Below are 22,912 nucleotides of genomic sequence, written 5' to 3' on the forward strand. Positions count from 1 at the left end.
GTGTAATGATGGTAATTTGTCCCTACAGATCAGCTTCTCTCAAGAAGCTTTAAATGCACCATTTCCTCAACAGAACTCTAATCAAACCACTGTTAGCATGTTATTAAAATTACTGTCCCTTACAGCACCATCCCCTCATAACTGATTTGTGCAATACATAAGCCAGTAAAAAAGACTGCCCAGAAAGGAGTTGGCTGTTACCCACCTGTGCAGTTCCCACCAAATTTGCCACTGAAATTTCTCTCAGTACATGCCAGGTATTTTTGCATTGTGAATGCTAAGAAATTGGACTGCAGTTTTTAAAGAAACCAACAGGATCATCAGATTTATAAAACAATTACATTTTTGCTTGCTAACACTCATCTTTCTTCAAAGTCAATGAAGGCAATATAAGACTGGAGTCACACTGAACCAATAATGCTTTACTTTTCTCATGCTTGTGAATGTAGGTTCCCATCAAAAAATGATGAGAGGTAGAGTTTTTGTTCATTTTTCTTATTAATCTGTTAAATACAAGAAGATATCCTAAAATAAGGATAAAGAGAGAAGGATAGAGGTGGCAAGGCACCTGAATGTATATCTAAATATAACCCGGGTTGTTTATATCAGTGAGCTCTGCAGAAGGATAAGTATGTGTTAATGTGACTTTGTTGGTTAGGGAGTTATTTCGCAATGCTCCTGTGCATTGTATCCTTTATTGTTCATATTTCAAAGGCCTTTTTTGCAACATCCTAAACAAATAAATGAAAAGCTAAATTATTATCCAAGTTGTGGAAATGGAGAAACTGAAATACTGAAGCTGACTGACTCTGTCAAGTCAATGGTTATTATTAGAAATGGATTAGATTTCATGCCATCACTCCAAATCTTGCACCCAGTCTTGCAGTGACTACCTAACATACTGTAATACATGTCCATGTGTTCATTTTTAAGTGATTAATACCCAGCGAAAAACGATTTCCTGAATATCAGGTGACTGACTGGAAATCTCCTCAGGATAGCTCAGACACTGAAGATGAAAGACCTATCATTTCATGTTACAGTTCTCCTTTTTGCTGTTTCTCAGACATGCTCTGATTCATCTCTGTGGAATACTTCCTACACTGCAGTTTACATTTCTATCATGACACTCACAATTTGCCAAAACAGCAATTCCCCTTACACTGTCTGAGTATTGCTGGCTCTTAAATCAAATGTATACTGTCTGCTTCCATCCCTGCTCTCTGTCTCAGTTATTATTTTTGTGAAGATAAGAAAATCCCATTTTTACCACTGGAGATCCAGGCTGCTTAGGTCACAAGATTCTCTTGGCTTAATCCTTGAGTATGAATCATGAACTTTCCCTAATAAGTACTGGCATTCTTCAGATGATCAAGCTAGCTTACTAAGGCTTCCAGAGCTTTCCACATTAATTATCACCATGTTTAAAGTATCAAAAGCAGTAGCTGATTAAGAATTATTAAGAATATAAACTGTTTATTCTTACTTTTCCTTTCTTTTCTCTCTTTCTCACTGCTGTAAATGCAGTTTGCTGCTGCATGGGGTTGCTGCTGTAAATGGCAATAATACAGCTCATTTACTGGAAAAAATATGAAAAATATGATGAAAAAGATAAATCAGACCGAAAAAAATCCATGTGAAATACTGGAAACAAAATTATTTACTTTCTACACTGGATGGCTCAAAAATAAACTATAAATGGCCACATAACTCCAGTTAAGAAAAAGCTTTTTTCTCACATTTAATATCAGAAAAATTCGATGTAGCCAGACTGAGTAGTAAGCCTCTACTCTGCAAAGGATTTACAGTCCCTGCAGATCATACACCATTGAGATGTCATAGCAAATGCCATGTAATTAAGTGTTCTGTGAAGAAATAAATAAACTTAAGACCTAAAAGGAAAATGAAAAAAAAATGGGAATAAAAATATTTCTTAAAACATGAAGGTAGAAACAGAATATTCACTCTAGATTAAGAATACAAAAAATTGCTGAGATAAGACTGGACTCTAACAAGCACTTACATCCGGAAACATGAAGATCCTGGGCTATTAAGAAAAGGTTTCATATTCATGCACCAAATTTAGATGCTAAATCTAGTAAAAGTAGAACAAATGTGAACCTATTCAGTCTAGCTACAAATGACATTTTTGTAACTTTTACCAGGATCAGCACATCTAAATAAAGATGGACACACCCAAATCATAGTCAAGATCCCTTGGAAACTTTTCTGAAGACAGCAAATATTTGTATAATAGCAGTGATTAAGCCTGAAAATAAAAGCAGAAAGCCCTGAAAAGAAATCAGAAGTGAGTCAAAATGACATGTAGTTACTCTTACATTTATCATCAGAAGTGAGTTAAAATGACTAGTGGTTACTCTTGTATTTATGGTTCTGCAAATCATAGTATAAGAATGCAGCCAGGAGGAAGAGAAGAAGCAAAAGAAACAGAGCAAATCCAAGAGATTTTTAATATTATTTCCAAAGCTGGCAAATTTGAGAAGAATATTACTGAAAGTGTCCAGTTTAAATACAAAATGCTTTCCTGAGTGCTCTGAAGAATGAGTTCTCAACAAAGACCTTGTCCAGTTTAAATACAAAATGCTTTCCTGAGTGCTCTGAAGAATGAGTTCTCAACAAAGACCTAAAAACAGTGAAGTAACATGCTTCTGAGAAGTACAAAAATCCTTTGAAATCAAATTTACATAGTATATTGAGATATTTACAATTTTTTTTCAACTTTCACAGGCTGGATGTAATAGAAACCTCTGTTTTCAGTGAGTGAACATCATTGTATTTAGACTAGTGTACACAACTAATTTCTAACATTTGTAGCAATAGCTAACTCCTGAAAACATTTGCATTCCAAGCAGTTAAGAATGTTAAAGAAAGCCAGAAAGCAATTTAATATTTGCCTTAAAATCAGTACTAGCATAGTTTTCCTGTTTGTTGCTGTTTTAAAAAGATGTTAGATCGCAGTAGTACTTTTCCCAAAGAATGCATTCTTCACAGCAGCAACATATCCTGTTGAAGGCTGCTCACCGAAGTTTGTAGGAGGCAGTGTCATCTGAATACCCCTATGCAACATGGGTGTGGGTGGAAAAAAATTCAAAAATGTGAAATGAAATATTTTCAAATGAAAACCCTCTTGATTTACAAAAGTTACGCAAATCTGGTATGGATGGGTGGAGATCTGTGTCATCCGTCTCTTTAAAAAAAAAAAAAAAGAGAGACTTCATACAGGAGTAGGCTTACTCAGCTTAGTCAAATATTATTTGATTCATTAGAGAAAAGTTTAAGGCATTTAAATAAGAGCTAGACATAGCTAAGCAACACTTTTGGTGAAAAATATCATAAAGTCTTACAAACACCTTATAATATCATGCAAAATTTAAACAAAAATTTTAGGCTATTGCTGTGATGACTATTTAGAGTTTAAGGTTTTCCAGGAGCTATTCTACCCTGCTGTTAAGTCTTTTTGTCCAATTAACTCTCAATATACTTTGCCCTATTTTTAAAGAAGTGTACAGGTGTGGAGAAAGCCTGTTTTACAATTCATATTAAAAAAAAAATAATAAAATCTATAATTTTGCATTCACAAGACACAGCATAATACCTTAACCCATTAAAGTGGCCCTAGGTTCTGATTTGCAGAGCTTGAAATGGGACTTTCAATCTGTTATTTCAGCAGTGAGGCAAAATTACATCCTAAGGGAAAAGGCTTAGAAAGACTTGTCTCATTTGGACACTCCTTCCAGTCCTATACTAGAACTGTAGAATGAGAAGATGTTTCCAGACACAGTAATGTACCTGATGTGAATTTGTAATGGGAGCCATATCCAGTTACTCTTGCACAATGGCATAAGCAAGTGGAAAAGATGACAGGAAAGAAACTATTACAGCTTCCATATGGCTGTATGAACATAAAAATAATAGTGTACCTGAGTAAAAATACTTTTTATTTATGAAAAGCAAGTTATTGATAAAACCCTTTTCATATAGCACTAAAAACAAAGATAAGAATATAGCAAAAGTGAAACAATTGTGAGTGCTAGTCAGGTATACAAATTATTTTCATAAAAGTTTTATCCATTTTTATTACTCATTTTATTCTTTATGACTCATTCTTGCTCAGACAGCTCCATCATGAATCCAATGCAGATTATTAATTCATTCTTCATTATATTATAAAAGACTAGAAATCTGAATTGTAAACTTTGGAAACTTACACTCTTGCGTTAAGTGAAGATACATATCACGGCTTATATGATCTTTCTCTTCATTCAGCAGTTATTTCTGTTGTTTGGTCATTTTGTTTAGTCTCTTAGAGGAACAAGGGAAGGGGAATAATCCTTCTCTGAAAAATAATGCTCTTAACATATCTGTTTGCCAATAATAAATTCAGCTTAGCATATGCAGTGATCGATAGAAAAGAACTTTATGGAGTGGGCAAAGGCAACAGCAAGGAAACACCAGGATCAGTCTCAAGTACTGGTGGCAGGTGTTCTCTGTCTCTTTACCCTAAGGGTTTTTTCTTGCCTGATATCCTTGTAGCTTTACATTGTATAGCTAACTCATTTTTTTCTTATGCCTGTAATACATTATAAGTTCATCAGTGGTGATTATGGAAGTTTAACACTTAACACTTCCCCCTTTAAATTGTTTCCTCTCCTTCTGAGCTATTCATTCACCTACCTTATTTATTATTGGATAATATATACCTATACACAGAATTCTTAGCAAATCCACCACCTTACAAATTCAAAAAGCAACTGCGTTAATTCCTTCCTTCTTAACAAAGAATGCAGCATGTTATTTTTACGTACCATTAGGAAAAAAAAGATAGAGGGAATGAACCAGGGTAACAGAAAAACAAAATAGGAAATGAAATCCAAGTTTCTAATGCAGAGATGTAATGCCAAGAAACTGCTCCAGAGAAACTGATTAACTGCCAGCTTTTCTACCTTTTGCCAAGAAAACATTGCTGCGTTCACTGATCCTGTAATTAAACTGAGTATGTTCTGAAACAACTCTTTCTGAATTGTGCCATCTTCTGTGAAGGGGGAGGGAGCTTCATTCTTATAATACACCAATAAAGAGATGGTTTTGCTCGAAAAAGTGGATAGAAGGGCAAGCTTGATTTAATCATGTACATGCATCCTTTAAAGAAAAACAAACAAAAACCACACAACTGGAAAGAGAAATCTTGTTGCCTACAGACCGTTGGTGGGAAGCACAGGGCTATAATTTGCAATTTGCATCCCTGAAATGACTGATGTGGAGGGCAAAAAGTCTTAATGGTTGTTTTTTTAATGCCTTATACTATAATATCAGACTGCACTCTTGCTGACTCTGGTTGTTTTCTTTAAAAAAAATTAAAATAATTCCTTAATTCTAGTGTTTTGTAATATTTTCTTGCTAGGATTTTTAATTTGTCATTACAATTACCCGTGCTAGTCAAGATATTTGCATTAGCTGTACACCAATAAAACATCAGCTCTGTATTTCTCCTCCCACATTTTATCCTGTTCAACCCCCAGTCACCAAGATTTAGTATGGGCTGACTATTTCATTCACTTCCACTATAGTCCTCTGGCATTTTCTTGTAAAGCTTTATTTTACTTAGGATTGCTTTTCTCCATTCCCCACACTTTTTGCATTTCATAAGTTAATGAAGCACTGGCTTTACTTCTTTAACTCATTGTTTGTGATGTGGCTGGCTGTGCTAGGCAGACAGTGACCCTCTCAGACATGAGGCCTAATAGTCTTTAGGATATCATGAAAAGTCTGGATCACCTAACAAAAGTGCAAGAGAGCCCTTGTTTCCAAGACAGTTTCCAATTTTTGGCAGAGGGAATTTGCAATCCCCATGGAGGACACCTAAGCTTCCCTTTTACTCTCAATTAAACTCCCTTCTGCACGCACCCTAATTAGCTTCCTATCAAACCAGTCAAAGTAGAAACATCGCTGTCAAGTCTTACAGTCTCTCTGAACTCCATTCAACTCATCCTTACGCTCAGAGCTCACCAAATTCAATCTACACCAACTTCACCAACTGCCCTCACTCTTCTGTAGCAAGCTCTGTAATAGCACTGGCTCGTCAGACACTGGAAGTCCCAGCCAGCTGGTTGCCCCCACTGCCCAGCTGCAGCACAAACAAGTATCCAGAGAATGAGGGAATACAAACTAAAAATTCTATTTTTTTCTTCACTGCTGCATCATGTAGCATGGGGTTTGTAGCATTATATTGAGCCAAACACCAAGAAACCTTCTCTTTAGCATGTTATTGAGATGTCATTAGCACTCTTGTTTTGCATTTTGCTTTGCTTTCAGCCAAGTGCAAACACTTAGAAAACAGGTGCCTGTTATTAATCTGTATATGCAATGGTATGATGAGTGCTCTGTTTATTAATGATTCCAGACTTCCACATTTTGTCTGCAAATGGGATTTCATCTACATATTGTTTACATGGAAATTTTTCCAAAGTTAATGCACATAACTTCCATATACATCAGTAATATCCAAAAAGTTTCATAAAAATTAAATGGTGCATTTAAAAAGTCTGAGCTCTTCATTTTCCATTTCAAAAGGTGCTTCCCATCACCGCACATTTTACAATGCCTGACTTGAGCTATGCTGTTTAAACCATATTGCTATAGACTTTAAGCCACGTTAGTGAATTTTCTTATTAAAGATGCAAGGTTTACAGGAGTAAAAACTTCCCTAACAAACAGCATTTTTAGTGCAATTGCAATTTTTGTAGTTGAGGCAGGTTTTGTTTTTTCTTTGGGTTTAGTCATTAATTTCTTCAATATTAATTGTATTACCTATAATTTAGAAGCCAGATATTTTATTTGGCACAAAGAGGTCTAAAAAACAGCAGTAAAATGCCTGCTTGAAACAAAGTTCATTCTCTAACGGTTTTGCTGTAATTTGGTAAAATTATCCACTTGGACTATTTCTTCAAAGAAGATGGCAGGGGGGCAGCAAACAGATCCCAGAGTATGATATTACTGACTCTCAAACTCCACTATTTCCAGTTTTACTTCTCAGGAAAATGGAAGTTATTTACCTATTCAAAAAGCACACAATGTAATTAAGAGTGCAATACTAAATTTTAGACATGGACACATGATGACAGAGAGAGAGATCTAGAAAATAAAGATAGCTTCAGAGGAAGAGTAGCGTTAATCGTTGCTGATTATCACCCCAGGGACCGACGACTGACCATTAGCAAGGAGGCGCTGAGGAGGCCAGCTGGGGAGAGTGTATGCAGGTTTGGTAGACAAAACACAAAAAAAAACAGAGATAGCCCCCATGAGATCAAGTCAGCCTCTCTCACATGCACTAGCTGGTACAAACAAACTTGTGTTCTTGCTGTTGGTAAGCAATCCTCACTTCAGGCCCATTAAGGAAAACACAGTCTGTTGAGCACCACACTCCCAGTCATAGCCCAAAGAGATCTCACTGACTAAGGGGCTCCGTGCTAGCGACCTAACCAAATACAGGTTTTCTTTCTCGTGTTAGCCAGAAGCTTGTCTGATAGCTGAGAATAGTCAGCTCATAACGCATTTTACATTCAATCCCTTCACCCTTCTTCTTGGCTGTACCTTGGGGACAGAGAGGAACTTGAGCAGAAATAATGCTGTTGCATTTATTTGGGGTTAAGCTGAGAAACCTTTTTGTGCCAGAAGTATTCTGTAAATGTCAACAGCATCTGTGGCAGAGAGCGTGACCTCCAGCCACCGAGTGGCTCCAAGCTAGGAAAACAGCCACTTCTAGAGAGCAACTCAGCCTTTGGGAAGGCTGAACTCTGAAAAGTTATTTACTCTGAACATAACTTTCTGATGATAATATGAGATCTCAAGATGACTACACCCCAAATTTACATGCCAGTACCTAAAGTTATGTGGGACACAATGTGGTCTGTGAATCACTAAATTGAGCTGCACGTGTTAGAAAAAGAATTCGGAAGTATTATTCACCCTTTCATAGAGATTTTTTTAGTCTTCGCACATTAACAAGTCTTTGGAGTTGAAGACTCCAGGAGACTTTACTTGTGCTGTTTTCAGCATCTTCCTCTTTGATCCCTTCTCATGTAGAGCAGCAGCAGCTGTCAGAATGTGTGGGTTTACTGCTGACAGAGTCACTCTGGAGTAAATATCTGCCCATACCTGGCACCCACACTCCACTTCATCTGGAGGTGGTGAGTTGCTTTGGTTTTCTTCTGGTTTGGCTTGTTCAGTTGACAAGTATCAGATCAGTCATTCACCAGACAGAAACTCTGCTACTAACCTACCTCCAAAACAAATTCAGAAGCTGAGCCAGGCCACTCTTCTTTTCCTGGCTTGATGTTGTCCTGTTCTCTGTTGCTGATGAGCAAGTGACTGATATCAATGGATGTGAATATGCCCAGGTGGCAAATTAATGATCATTGCTTCTCTACCTGACACCAGCTGATTAATTCTTGTACTTCTGAGCCAAGCTTTGCTTTCTTGACAGTTTGTTTAGCAGAGAATGAACAGTTAGCTGTTGGTGCTGATTCATTCCTGCTCACCTGTTATTTCTCAAGCTGTCAGTCGTGACTCCAAATGCAACTCTTCAGATTTTTACCACTGAGCAGCTCCACTTGCTAAGTAGCAAATAAATTATCCACAGCGTTATGTCTCATTACCTAACCAACTGCTTTTTTATAACCCATTCTGACCTTTGTTAGTACAAAGCTTTACTGGGACAACTCCCAAGACGAATGCCCTGAGGAGTAAATGTTGTGAAACGGCACTTTGTGAACACATGGCTCCCTGAGATAATGCTTCTATAAATCTCTTTGATGGTGGTGTGCCTTAGGTGTTCCCCAAGATCTCCACCCAGTCTTCCCTACCTTCTGTTCTTGGGCTTTAATTTTTGTGTGGCTGGGTTTTGCTGTGCTCCTTTTCAGGTGGCTGAGTTCCCTGACTCAGCACCACGCTAGCCCACAGGCAGCTATGCCAGCACAACACAGCAAAAGGGTGCACAAGGGCGGGGACAAACAGCAGGAGGGGAAAACAGGGACTCTCCAACCTTGTTTGAGCAGCACAGTTGCTGTGCGCTTAACCACGACCTTAATTCAGCACTCAAATACTCCATAGTAAGAGGTAGAAACAACATTCTGTAAAAGCATGTAAGTTTTCAAAAATGTGCTTCCCAGCAGACTTGATTTTCAGGTGTAATGAAACCTAGCCACAATTTGTTTTTTAAAAACAACTAGTGTGGCAGTGCCAATTTCAAATGATGATAGCAGTTTTGAAAGGCTGAAAAGAATGGGAAAGCTATGGGAAAGCTCCCATTTTGCTTTTTTCATAAAGCATGGACATAGTCCATCTCCAGACTCTTACAACATTCGGACCATTACCTGTATAACCCTTGTCTTTTTTCCATAACTCTGCATGCTTGTATCTGAGTGGTTGATTATTTATACTTCAACATTTAGGTTTGTGTCTTCCATCCTAAATCGTATCTTATCTTTTTCAGACTATTTATTGAATTTGTAAAGAATATTCCAATTTCTAGTCCTGCCTTTCAGTGTGCTGGGAGCTCTTCTCCATCTTATAAGACTTTAACAATTTCATTCTAACTTCCAATTCTAGATGTTAGGGGGAAAAAAAAAAAAAAAAAGAGTACAAGATTTAGACACAGCCTTCTCATCCTGTATTTCTCACGGTTTTTTCTTGTCCTTTTCTTGTGCCTGCCCTGACAGTAGGAGGCACAGCACAGTAGGGACATATACGAAAATCCCAATCTTTCACAGAGGCAACATGTGGCTAATAAGAAGCAACTTGTCTGAGCTGTAGCATTTCTCAACTTGTACTGAGTTTTTAATCACCTAATTTGGAGGGGGAAATTAAATCTAGCACACAGCACTTAATGTTGCCAATGCATGACCTAGATTGTATTTCCCTACATAGTTGGTGAGAATGCCATTTGAGACATTTTCAAAAGCCTTATTAAAAATTAACATACACAACTCCCACTGCCTCTCCCTCATTCACAAGAGCTGCTACCCTTTCGTAGAAGGAAATCAGACTTGCTTAACATACTTTTCTCGTCACAAAACTATCCTGTAACTCACCACCTACTTACCTTCTGGCGGACTGCAAATGATTTTTACTAGTTTATTCCACAATTTCTAATTTTTTTTTTCTTCAAGTTACTTAGACCTAGAAAAAAAAGGAGCAAGTTGCATTCCTGAATAAAATAAATATTTGCAGTTCAGTTACAGGAAAATTCACCTGTGCTTGCAATAGTAAAACAGTTCTAATTTTATCAAGTGCTTTTAAAATAGATTTGCCTTTACATTTTTCTTGCTGATCTCTTATTGTCTTTAACTACATGAGTACCCTCTACAGCTTCATCATTAGTAATTTCTGTAGCAGCTTTTTGTTCCATTATCTCCTTTGTGATTGAGTATACCCATGATATCCAATATCTTATTGTTCCATTACTAATGACCATTTTAAAAACCTCCATTTTAATAAAAGGTACAGCATTAATGGCATTACTATTTAAAATCTGCTGTTCGTTTCACTAATCTTCAAAAGAGATTAAAAAAAAGAATACACAGTCAGTCCATCCAACATCCACTGCAATAATACTGTAATATGGTTTACAAGAACTCACCTATTTCAAAGGACAGAAAGAAAACCTTTACAGCTGCATGCAGCTTAAAAAAATTATGTAAAGCTTTGAGCATTTGATTTCAAGGCATGTTCTGATAAACCAAAAATATCTGGACTTCAGACTAATTTTGCAACAGGTGAAATTGTCTTTGAGACAGAAGGCAATGCCAAGCTTTTTTTTAAGTGCTGGAGACATTTTAAATCTTCTTTCTGTAAGCCACGTTGCATACTGCTGATTGCATTATTAGTCTTTTTGGGTTAAAATTCATTGCTTGTCTCACAGAGTTTTGGACTTCTTTCTAACTTTGATTAACAAACTACTGAGACTGAAGTGTTTTTTTTCTCTTTTTTTTTCTCTCTTTTTTTTTCACATATGCTGTTTGGAATGCAGCAGTAAGAAGCACTTTTTATATACTTAACTCAAAAGCATTAGTTTGTAAGAAAAGATTTGACATGTAGTGTATAGGTTAGTTCAGCTGCGTACTTAACCACATTGATTGTGAAATGCTGAAATCAAACTAGCTCACACAGGATTTGTTTTAATTTATCTCTGTTGGAAGAAATAAAACATATAATTTGAGCCAAATTCCAATGCTTTGGTCTGAGTTTTGCAGTGCATGCAATCTAAAATGTACAAATAATGCCAAAAAATAAAACACTGAATGTTCCTCTATTTATCCTCCAAGCATTTTTGTCTCATTTTGGTAATCAGCCTCTAAAGTGATGGCAATTGAAATAATCCAAAACGTAAGTTTTCTAAACCTATTCCTTAGTAAAGATCTTGATTACCTTTGTGTGTGTGGGGAGTCATTATGTCTGCTTAAAAAATAATGTCCTAACCTTTTGGTGTTTCTTATGCCCTACCTACAACTCCCTTATCCTTCCAAAAGATTCAGACAGAAAACTATGTTCTGTTCGCTAGATCTCCTGTTAAATGTGAAAGATGAATATGCATTAATTATGAGAAAGTAATACTGGCACACAATTTTTTGGTCTTGAATTATAGGGATTAACTATTACATTTATAAAGATTTCTGGACTGTTACAGTAAACACTTCTTTGCTCAATGGATTTAGATGACAATTTACTAAGTAAATCTACAGGCTCATTCAATTATATTTTTAGAGTGAGTTACAGAAACAAGTATGTGGAATTTGTTCTGGACAATGCAAAAAAAAAAAGTTGTTTTTTTTTTTGGTTGCTCCCACATATGCATGTTTCAATGTTTCACATGGGCTTTCCAAAGAGGATTCTCCCTTCATAAAATATTAAATGGGAAATCATCTCTTTATATAAGTTTTATGTAAGTTAGGAAAGTCAACAGTCAAATGAAGAATGCATCTGGTCTTGCAACAAAATTGCTAAATAGGTTACACTTATGTTCTTCATGAGTTTTGTGTCTTTAATACAAAATCTTCATTAGGAGTATACAGAGGAGGTACTTAAGATGTATGCATACCACAGTATAATTGTGATTTAAAATACACACATGCACATAAATAAATGGAAACAAAATTACTGACAACAGTAATATCTTATTGCCACAGTGCCAGGCTTGTGCCTAGGAGTTTAGAGATCTCACTTTACTTTTCATATTAGTACTGTGACTTATGCAAACGGCACTGCTCATCACTGCAGCCACATTTTTACTCTGGTTCTGTCTGGGTGCCTTAAATTCTTACATAATCCCGAAGACTGATTTTCAGAGTCAAAGTGGGATCCTATATGAATGGCACTTCTGTTCTAGTATTTTTGAGCTTCAGGACTACTGTTGTTTGTTTTTAAATAACAAAGCTAAAATTATCTGAAATAATGTCATGATTGATAAAGCTGATCAAAATCAATATACCAGAAAGACAGCAAATCTTTTAAGTACCAACATGCCTCTGAAGCTCTACGTACTATTCCTGGAAATGACACTCCTGTGTGACAATAATACTAATTTAAGATGTACCACCTTCTCAAGATAGCCCAGGCTGATTGTAATGACATATATGTGCACTAAAAGGTATCAGTTTTGTCCAACTGTAGTTATTTAAACTAGTTCCTTTTCATCTTTCATGTAACACAGCTTCTCCCCTATTGATACTGTCTTGCTGCTTTCATAAACTTTCAACACCTTTTTTTTTGCTGTTCTGTTTTCTTCTCAGCAAGAGTAGCTCCTTTATCCTGTTAGATAAAAGTAGAATGCTATCACTAATGCAGTGTGTGAGTTTAATCACATTCCCAGAAATATCAATTTCAAGGACTTTTATATGTTAATTTGATAATATACTAATTTCTATGCATATTGCACATGTTCAAGGACAAATAAGATTTCTAATAAGGGAAGTGGATTGAAATACATGATGTGAAAATTGCTAACAGCTGGAGGGAAGGTACAGTAATGGCAACTGGCCATCATAAGACAGTGCATAAGACAGGAACAACAAAGAGGGAGGTAGCTCTCAGCTTTGATTTTTTGAGCAGTGGGTCAGCATTTCTCAGCATTCCAGTATTTCTAAGCATTCCTGATTAAGACCATGTTTTTTGTTTTTATTTTTGTTTTGTTTTGTTTTTTACCTTTCCTGTCTGGGACAACGTATTTATATTCCGTGAGCTTCCAAGGATGAAGGTTTTATTTCTTTCTCCCAAGAAATTCTTTGAGAATGAAGAGAAGGTATTTGGCCTATGAAATGTGCCCTTTTTTGGTTCTAACTTTCTCACATGATGTCAGCAGTTATTTTTCTGAACGATTTCAATGTGTTTGCCTCAACAAGTCTGCTATTTGATTATTATTATACTTTTAATCTTTGTAAAAGAAAAACTCCACCCTTTCATCTTAAAGAACATTTTTTTCCTCTTTTTGTTCTTCATTATAAGTGGAAGACACATTGTCAGGAATATATAAAGTCATAAGCACCATGTGTTCTGAAAAAATCAATTCTGTGTCTCCTGCTCCAATTTCTGCATTGAGAATCTCTGGTAATATCAAGCCGATGGCAAACGATCAGCAGGCCTCTTACACAGTTTCAGTATTACAGTTTTTCAATCTGTTGTTGCCACTACTTCTCTACTCCACTACACTATATCATTATTAGGAAAGCACAATTATACTTGATACAATTGTATTAATAAGAATTAAAGAATGATTCCCTAAAGAAATAAATTAAAACCCCTAAAAGAAAGGAATAAAAACAAAGGGAATTCTGAAGGAAATAAATATTTCTCTGAAGAAATTTTTCTGGTAACTGAAAATATACCAATATGAGAGCAATGCCCTCTCATCTGGCTTCACAAATGATGGGGACAAACTCCAGATTGCTAAAATGAAATTTTGGATTGCTAAAATGGAATTTAGCAATCTGGAGTTTGGAACAGCAATGTGGGATAGCAAACCTGAATTTGATAAGGAGATCATTCATGACATTGACTAACTTTCCTGCCCAGTTTCTTGGTAAAACAAATTTCTATAATCTGATTGCTGGCACCCCTGTGCCGAAATAGCTGCAAAGTATTTCTTGAAAAGCTTGAGGAAAAGCACCAGGCTTCTATAAGCACACTTTCTGTACTAGAGAGAATTTGTAATAGTATTTAGTCCCTTGGGAATATATTGAATTAAAATGGCTGTTGTGTACGTATTGTGCTACTTGAGGGTGGATGCAGTTAAGCAACAAACCCAGCAAGGTGTCACAGAATCTGTTAGCAGCAGCTCTGAACTACTGAAGAGGTGTGTCGTTTCCAAAGCAAACACTCCACTTACATGGGATGGCTATTTTTCAATAAACTACATGTATGTAGGTGACCTAGGACAAGCCACGTAGCTACAGATATACGGTGCTGTGGAGAAGAGCTGGATGAGGAAGAATACCCAGGACAGCTCTACAAATCTCTCCCTGATACCTCTGATGTACTTGTGATGTTGCTTTAAATATGCCATGTGTCATTCATGTAATACTTCAAATCCTTACAAACACTCAGTTGCTCTTGGCTCCATTTTCCTTTCTCCACTCAAGTCCTTGACATACCACATCTGTTCAAAGGTTCATTTCTGAACTTGAAATTATTTTCATATTTTAAAAATAAATTCAAAACCATACATATTCAAACAGCTTTTTGATGTTTCTCACTTTCTGAAAATCCTATGCAACTAAAATATACCTAGTAAGAATTTTCATCCTTTTTAACATTGGAAATAGAGATTCTTCTGTATATTTAGTACTGACTAAATTATATACTTTTGCAAGGCCTCTCAAGTAGCTTTTAGATTAAAATAATTTAAAATAAAAACACCTGAATTAAACAAACTAAATCCTCCAAGAAATCCTGACTAAGCTTCAGAAGTTTTAAACAAGACTTTTCATTCTTTTTCCACACTCCCCAATCCCCTGTATGCTCCCCTGTGTTGAGACCTCTGCTTTCTAAAACTCGTTGTTTACCTCTGTTATTTGCTGTTGTTTTACTTGTAGTATATAGTAGTACATTTATAATACACTAAGTAAAGACAATGAGCAGAACTGGTAATTAAACATTAAAAACAAAATCTCTGCAGTTCTTTCACATTCTTCAATACCTGTCTAGACAAAGGCCAGAAGAAATCCAATTTAGAAAGGCCTAGAGGAAAGCTGTCAGAGATTCTAACTAGTCAAAGAAAGGTCCCAGAAAGCCTAGTAGCACAAATATGTGCTCTATGGGAATGTGGTAAGTGATTCAATCACTATGATAACAACACAAATTATGTTGTAACTTCCATTTCTTTTGTTCTCTACGTTCCCAGTGAAATTCAGCCAGCTGGTTAAGATCTAACCTTTTCCATCAGAGTTTGTCCAACTGCGGTCTGCAAGAATCAGAAGATGGTCTATGAAATTATGAAATAACTGCAAAAACTTTTTTTTTTTCAAATCATACACTTTCATTCCCATTCATACAAAAAAGAAAAAAAAACCATGTGCAGGGGTAAATATAAATAAGGAAATTCAACACTTACACTACCTTTACTCATGTATAAATCAATGTTTTATAGCAGCAACACGTGATATTGTCTGTACATTTTTTCCACTAAATTGAGAAATGCAGTTTTGTATTTTATGCATATTTAAAATGCAACTCTCTTTCCCACTACCACAAGCTACCATTACCAGAAAAAGCTGCTTTACTTCTTATTGGAATATACATCGAGCTGTTTGAGTATTTCAGTTGTGGAGCAGGGGTGGGGCATGGAAAAATTACTCACTATATGGAATGCTTAAAAAAATATCATGAGCACAGAATGTCCTACAACTTTTCATTTGCTCTTCTCTTTAGTTATATTCTTCTAATATATTGACCACACAAATCAACTGATATAATTGACAATGTATACATTTCTTTCTAAGTAATATCCTACAGAGTCATATTTTCATATTTTTAATTTATAAATAATCTTATTTTCAGGAAATTTACTGTTATTGAAGAAATAGTTTAGCCAAAAGATTTATGCAAGATATTTTAAAAGAAGAGCAACAAATTGAAGCTGACACCTTTCCTTAGGCTTCTGTAATTTCCAGAATCATTCCCTTAATTATCTATACTTCTTAAGTCTAAGACATTTGAAATGTTAAGCCTTCTCAACTAGTCTTTAATGGGAATTAAAAAAAAAAAAAGCTTTACACACCTCATGGGAAGAGTATTTATTTTGCAGAATCTCAGTTTTATATGTATAATAAAATGGAAAAAATGAGAAACAATAATGAGAATTGTCTCACACACAACACAACTAAAACCCTTGAAACTTCATAACAGAGAAGAAAGTGAGACATTGCCATCCTCTTCACTTCATTGTACAGGCGGCCGGGCCTAAGGAGAGTTTGAAGCATGAAAGTTTGTAATAACTCTTACGATTTTGAAGAATATCATCAGAATTATAAATTAGAAGACCTATTGTTTTAATAGGTGTCAAACAGAGAACACATACAAACAAAACACTCAATACTTTCAAAAATAAAGGTGGTGAAATACCACCTATGTGAGAATCACAAGGTTCAGCAGGACAACAGAATACTGAACGGTTCAATGGCTCCCCTGGAAGAGCTTCCAGAAAAGCAGCATGTAACCTCCTACGATAATTAGCAGTGCTGTAGCATTTTCAATTTTCCCTAATCTACAAGGAGAAAGGGGAAGGAAGATGAGTGTTTCCAAAGGTACCATACAGCAGTGAATTAATCTCTCTACCATGGTTTCCATCTGCCTCTTTTGAGGGTTAATGTTTCTTTGGAGTCCTATTTCTGTTTATTACAGAGGGCGCACCAGCCGAAAGTGAAATTTGGTATAACATGTTAACTACAACGGTTATTAGCTACCGCATGTGAGCGTGGCTCAGTGATGGAACGGTTATTCTGTGGAAGATTCACTAGTAAATACTTCAAATATGTGCTACAAATCAGTCTACAGATGTTCTCTGTTGTAAAGACAGTTTGTTAGATGTTAGCTTCTAATAGCAATACCACTGCCACCCAACTCAGATGGTTAACAGCAACAATTGTTGCAAATAATTTCATATTGTCACTTCACTCATACAAAATAATGGACTCAGAGAGAAAATAAAGAAGAATGTGACCTAGCCAGCAGTCTAAACTGAGAGGCCACGCAACAAGAAGTAGAGAAGAAAACAAAAAGCACAGGAAAACTGAATATTTCATAAATTTCAGAAATGATGAGAAAAATTAACAGAACCTTAGTCTGTTTTTAAAAAGTGGTATACAAGACCTTCACAATCCAAACTGCAAGAACATCTGTTAAGTGTCAATGGGTAAAAACTACTAATATTTTCCCAAAAGTGCCAGGATCTGGTAAAATCAAAAGTATCCTGCAGACTGCGTATAAAACTGTTAAACCTGAAAAAAAAGAATCCGATTACACACCTGTAAATTTAGTGTCCAGGCTACTCCACAGCTTATTTTTAAGAGCAACCTTAAAGATCAATATTTACATTTTAAGACATATTAAAATTTGAAAATGAATGCTGCAAGACTTCAAGTTTAAAATGAAAAGTGTAAGCAAATTTGCTTCCATCTCCCTATTGATAGAGAAGCCTAAGCTCCAGGGTTCTGGATCACATGGATTGAGTACTGAATGACAAATTGGATTCAAGTTAAAGCCAACCAAAGCCAAGTAGGCTTCTTGTCAAATGAGGTATTGTAGGAGGAAGGTGAAACTGTTGATCTTATTCAGGTAAAAACACAGAAAGCTAGACAGTAATTAGTGCATTCCAAGAAACAAATAAAACCCAGCTAGTTTTGGACAAGCATAACCAACTTACTGCCTGTCAGAAGATGAGCCAGCCTGGAGTCATATTCACTGGAATCAACAGCGAAGTTGTACTTACTCTGGTTAGAGCAGAATTAAAACAAAACAAAACAAACAAACAAAAACAAACAAACAAAAAAAAAAACAGATTCTGTTCCAAACTAGAAATGTACCAACACTAAGTTACACCTTTATTGAGGTAAACAAACCAAACTTAACAGAACAAGGGTGTATTTAGATCCAGGCTGAAGGCAAGTAAAAACTTTAGTCAAAAGTTTGCCTGTAGCTGCTATGAGAACCAGACAGATGTTAAGCTCAAAGAAATCTGCCAATAGAGAAAGCAGATACAAGAACAGAAAAAGTGTAATCAAGCACTTCACATAAATTAATTTTAGACTTTGTAAATATTCAATTATTTTTTTGCTCATGATTTTGATTTACCTGGATGATGCTAATTATCCAAGTTTTTGAGGTAGTAAAGTAAGTAGAAATAAATATACTTATTTTCTATAGAGCCCTATTTCCTCAACTAAATTCTGTACTTCAACAAGTTCAGTGGCTGCTGCTATTGCTGGCTGTTGTGTTCATACTGATTTAGTAAGGTATCTGCTGCAGTGACAGGTGGTGAAGTAATGCTTTCGCTTTCAAGTATTTCCACTGTGACCCCTAAATGCTCTATCTTTTATGCACTGGAATCCACTGGAGGTGGATGGGAGAAGATTAAGAAAAGCAACACACATATCTGAATAGAGCACAAATGCATGCAAGTATTATATATCCAACAGGTTTAAAGTATGAATTAAAAGGAAACCTTGACTAGAATGCAAACCCACACACAGATCCACCATGTCATAACTAACAATGCCTTTCCTGGGGTCTAAAAAAAGGTGGATCCAAGAGGTATTGGAAGCTACAAGATGCAAACGATGCAGCAACCTCACAAACTACAGTACTGGAGTGATGTACCAGCAAGTCAGCTATCCAAAACATTTGGAGTGACGTGATAAACAGCATTTTTCAGAGACTGATGGAAACTGAAATCTTTTTAGCACAACTGGAGAGAGTTATTAGCACAGAGCAAAATACTGATGAGCATGCTGGAATCCCAGAGGTGCCTCAGCCAGTCTGCCATGCTCATTATAAATCAGCACTAAGAGAAATAACAGTTGGCTTACAGAGACTATTTTTCTACGGCATAAGCTTTGCAAAGATTCAATATACTCAGGAGAGAAATATAACTGATATAAAACAAGTTTTGAAATGCAGATTATTTAATTCTAAATGTTATGTTGATGTCAATAGAAATGAAAGCATAAAACAAAAACTATCTGAAGTTAAAACATGGCAATTTTAGGCTTATTCTCTCCTACATGTGGCACTTTATATACATATTAATTTCTATACAAACAGTGAAATAAACCAAGATTTTTTTACTCAGTATTTCTGATGAGTCATTTTCACTAATTTTATCTAACAGCCATTAGAGACACCACAAGGCGAGGGGTGACTTTTACTCAATTCCCCTTTGCAAGTTACACGTGTAACTTCATACGTGTGTTTATGTGTATATGAGACAATCAGAATTTTGCTGCTCAAGATTTAACCCACTGCGTTATTCTTTTGTCTGAATGATAAACTCTTTCTGCTCTCAGCTTAAAATATAAACACCCAGACTGCTTAGTCATACTGCAGGGAGGAACACAATATTTAAACAGAGTAATCACCAAAAAGTGGTCACCAAAAATGTTAATAATTAAAGATGATTAGGGTCTGAGGAAGGTCAACATTAAACTGATGTTCCAGTGAATTATTTCTTCTTGCAGCAAAGTTTCTCAAACATCTGGATTCTTACAAAAATCCTGACTGAAAAATTACTTTACTTAGTGTCTGCATAATAACATAGTACTTCAAGGAGTGACAGGTATTACTAAGAGCAGAATTAATGCTAAGGCCTTGAAAATAATTCATATATTGTAACTCACATAAGGTGGCTCACATGTAAAGCCGATACTGTAAGGAAACATCTGATTTATAAATACAAAGAAAGTTCAGAAGTTTTGCAATCCAGCAGTTCTGCAGAGTCCCACCAGCAGGTTATCGTCCTTAAACCGTTGTAATCAGATGTAAATGTCAGGTCTCATAACTCTCCTAATAGCAGGTGAAAAAGCTCAGTATCTGCCAGTTCTTCATAACCATTACCTGTTGGTCACCTCAAGTAAGGCCAACCTTTTACACACTGTACTCTTTTCACACCGGCCACAGCTACAGCTTAGGTCCATAACTTTTGATGCCAATTCCTGAGAACAAAAACTAGAGGAAAAGCTGCTACAGTTCAGTGCTGGGCACATGAAATTAAACTGCCTTAAATTCGTTAAATTTTAACATACAAAGCTGTGAACTGCCAGGACTGCAAAGCCAAACCTCCTTCGGTTCTGCAGCCCTGGTAAGGGACAGGCACTGCCAGCTGTGTGGCAGCACAGACAGACGCACGTGGTACCCTCTTTAATCAGCTAAATCCATCTCATCGGGCCCTACAGCCGTGGTCAAGCACTTCACAAACAGCTGCAATCTTTTTAAGATGTTACTTCTTTTACTGATTTCTTACTATCCCCAAGCCCTACCAAGTGAAATGGGATGACTTCCTGAGCCAGCTGGGCTAAGCTCAATCACTTCCCAAAGCAGTTAGAGCTGAGGGAATTTGCTGTGCCATGGGTCTACACCGAAAGGCACCAGCAGCCTTGTTACAGTCCCGAAGGGGACACAGCACAGCCCGCAGCTCCGTGGAGCTGGCAGGCACACACACCAGGCAGAGAGGGGCACGGGGAGTTATTAAGGAATGGAACTAGCAGAGGTTTTGCTGGTAACATCTAGCAAGCCAAGATCTTTCTAGGAATTGTGTCCAAAAGGGTTAAAACTTGGTTAAATATGTAGATTTTTCACAGAAATAAGAAAAAGCACATGCTCAATGGGCAGGCCAATTTCCTGCCAACATCCAATCTCAATTCCAAGCCTTTGGGTCATTCCCAGTATTTTAAAGAAAAAAAGCTGCCAGACCTTTGTTTTTTAAGAAAGAGAATATAGAACATTGGCCCCTAGCTTAATTTAAAAAATAATAAAAATAATATATTTACCATGTTTACACTGGAAATACAGAAGATTTCTGTTCTACATTCTCTCCTTTCTAATAGTTAATATATTATTAATGCAAATCATTCCACAAACAAAGAATGGGTCAAAGTTTATTTTCTAAGTTTCATGGTTTCTTTTTAAACAAATGTATCTTAAAAACTTAACAACAGTATCCACCAGAAATAGCAATGGCATTCATCACCGCCTGCGATTATTTGGTTTGCACAGCAAAAATTGCCTTTTTTTTTTCTTTCTTTCTTTGTCATTTTTTAATAAGGATCATAACAGTATTCAGAATTAGCCAACCTAAGTCCCAGCCACCACACCTGGATGTTGGGTGCAGCAACATAATTTCTAGGAATATTTATTTAGAATATTTAGATGTTTGGACCAAGTGCCAACATGTTAATCCTGCACAATCTAAGCACAGAATTTCTTTCATTCTCCATGATATTCTTCATATGCAAGAAATACATTTAATGTGGGATTACAAGCAGATATACACTGTAGATGCACAAGCAGATGTACCCTGACGTAAGATTAAGACACTTACAAATCACCTCTTAGTACTTTTTTCCTACTAAATGCTCTATTGTACATCTATTAGCACTCTTCACTCCTTTAATCTTGGTCAATCACTTGATACCGGAAAACTTTTTAACAAAGTGAGTTTTAGCTGATGAGTTCACACATCCATCAGTCTAGAAAAATCTAAGTACAGCAATTTAATTTGAAAATGTGAAAGTGTGGTTTGTTGACGGACCTAAGTCAGTACAACCACTTGGTGCTGACATAAAGGATCACCCTTGCCTCTGGCCACACAGTCTCATCCCTTCCCTTGAACCAGCATCTTCCAGCAACCATGCCTCTCTGATCTTATTCAGCAAGGTCAGGAAGCGAAGCAACTAAAAAATTGTCCATATAAAAAGGGAAATCAGGGGTGACAAAAGACAAAATCACACTGCCAAACCTCTAGCCTATTGGGCTATCCCAAGTGTAATCTTTTTATCTATGAAGTATTATAAAACTTGGTTCTTTTAAATGATGAAAATTACTAAATAGAGCATATAGAAATGGATTATTCTTATTCTTGATTTACCCAGAATAAATTGTGATTTACAAGGCTGGATGCTGCTCTAGACCTTTATGAGGTGCTCAATGTGTGGTGGTTGCTTTTTTTTTTTTTTTTTAATTATCAAAAGTACACTTTACAATTCTAGAATTCTGTTTGAAAGGACTGCTGGAAGTCCCTAATCCAACCTCCTGCTCTAAGCATGACTAACACCGACATCAGAACAGATTGCTCTGGAACCTGCCCAGTCAGGGTCCACTCACCCTGCTCTTTCCCCCTGACTGACCCAGCCCTGCTCTTTCAGTGTGTCTTTGCAAGCCTTATTCCATCCCCGGGTCTGGTTCTTGAGGTTATTGCATCCACTAGCAGGGCTTTGTATATGTTTTAGCTAGTCTGCATTATGCTAGATTATGGAGCCCATACCTCCAGTTTGTCAAAAACTGTGACAATGCCAGAGACCTGCCCTCCTACACATCCACTGCTCCTTTCCAGTTTGGCTTCATTTGTGAATTTGATGACGTTTCATTCCATTTCACTGTTCAGATTGTGGCAGATGATGAAAATCAGCAGCCCAAATACTGATTACTGACACTTGCCACTGCTAACTAGCTGCCAGTTTGAAGCACTGATGTCCATATTTTGAGTCTGGGGTCCAGACAGCCTTGTCTGACCTCAGTGCCAGGGAAGCTCATGGAGCAGATTAGCTTGAGTGTCATCACGCGGCACTTGCAGGGCAAGCGGGTGATCAGGCCCAGTCAGCATGGGTTTATGAAAGGTAGGTCCTGCTTGACG

At 36.6% G+C, this 22,912-nt stretch overlaps 1 long non-coding RNA gene across 1 annotated transcript in view; it reads right to left on the bottom strand.

The window, feature by feature from the left end:
• LOC308178407 overlaps positions 1-4,322 on the bottom strand; it is a 31,919-nt gene extending 27,597 nt beyond the window's left edge. The window contains exons 1-2 of the long non-coding RNA XR_013939738.1: positions 4,230-4,322; positions 1-3,077 (exon numbers count right to left, since the gene is read on the bottom strand). The exon at positions 1-3,077 is cut by the window's left edge and continues 27,597 nt beyond it. This is a non-coding gene — a long non-coding RNA (uncharacterized lncRNA). The remainder of the gene's footprint in view (positions 3,078-4,229) is intronic.
• Positions 4,323-22,912: the final 18,590 nt, after the last annotated feature.

This window comes from Anser brachyrhynchus (genome assembly GCF_964034855.1).
Source record: "Anser brachyrhynchus genome assembly, chromosome: 15".
Taxonomy (NCBI): domain Eukaryota; kingdom Metazoa; phylum Chordata; class Aves; order Anseriformes; family Anatidae; genus Anser; species Anser brachyrhynchus.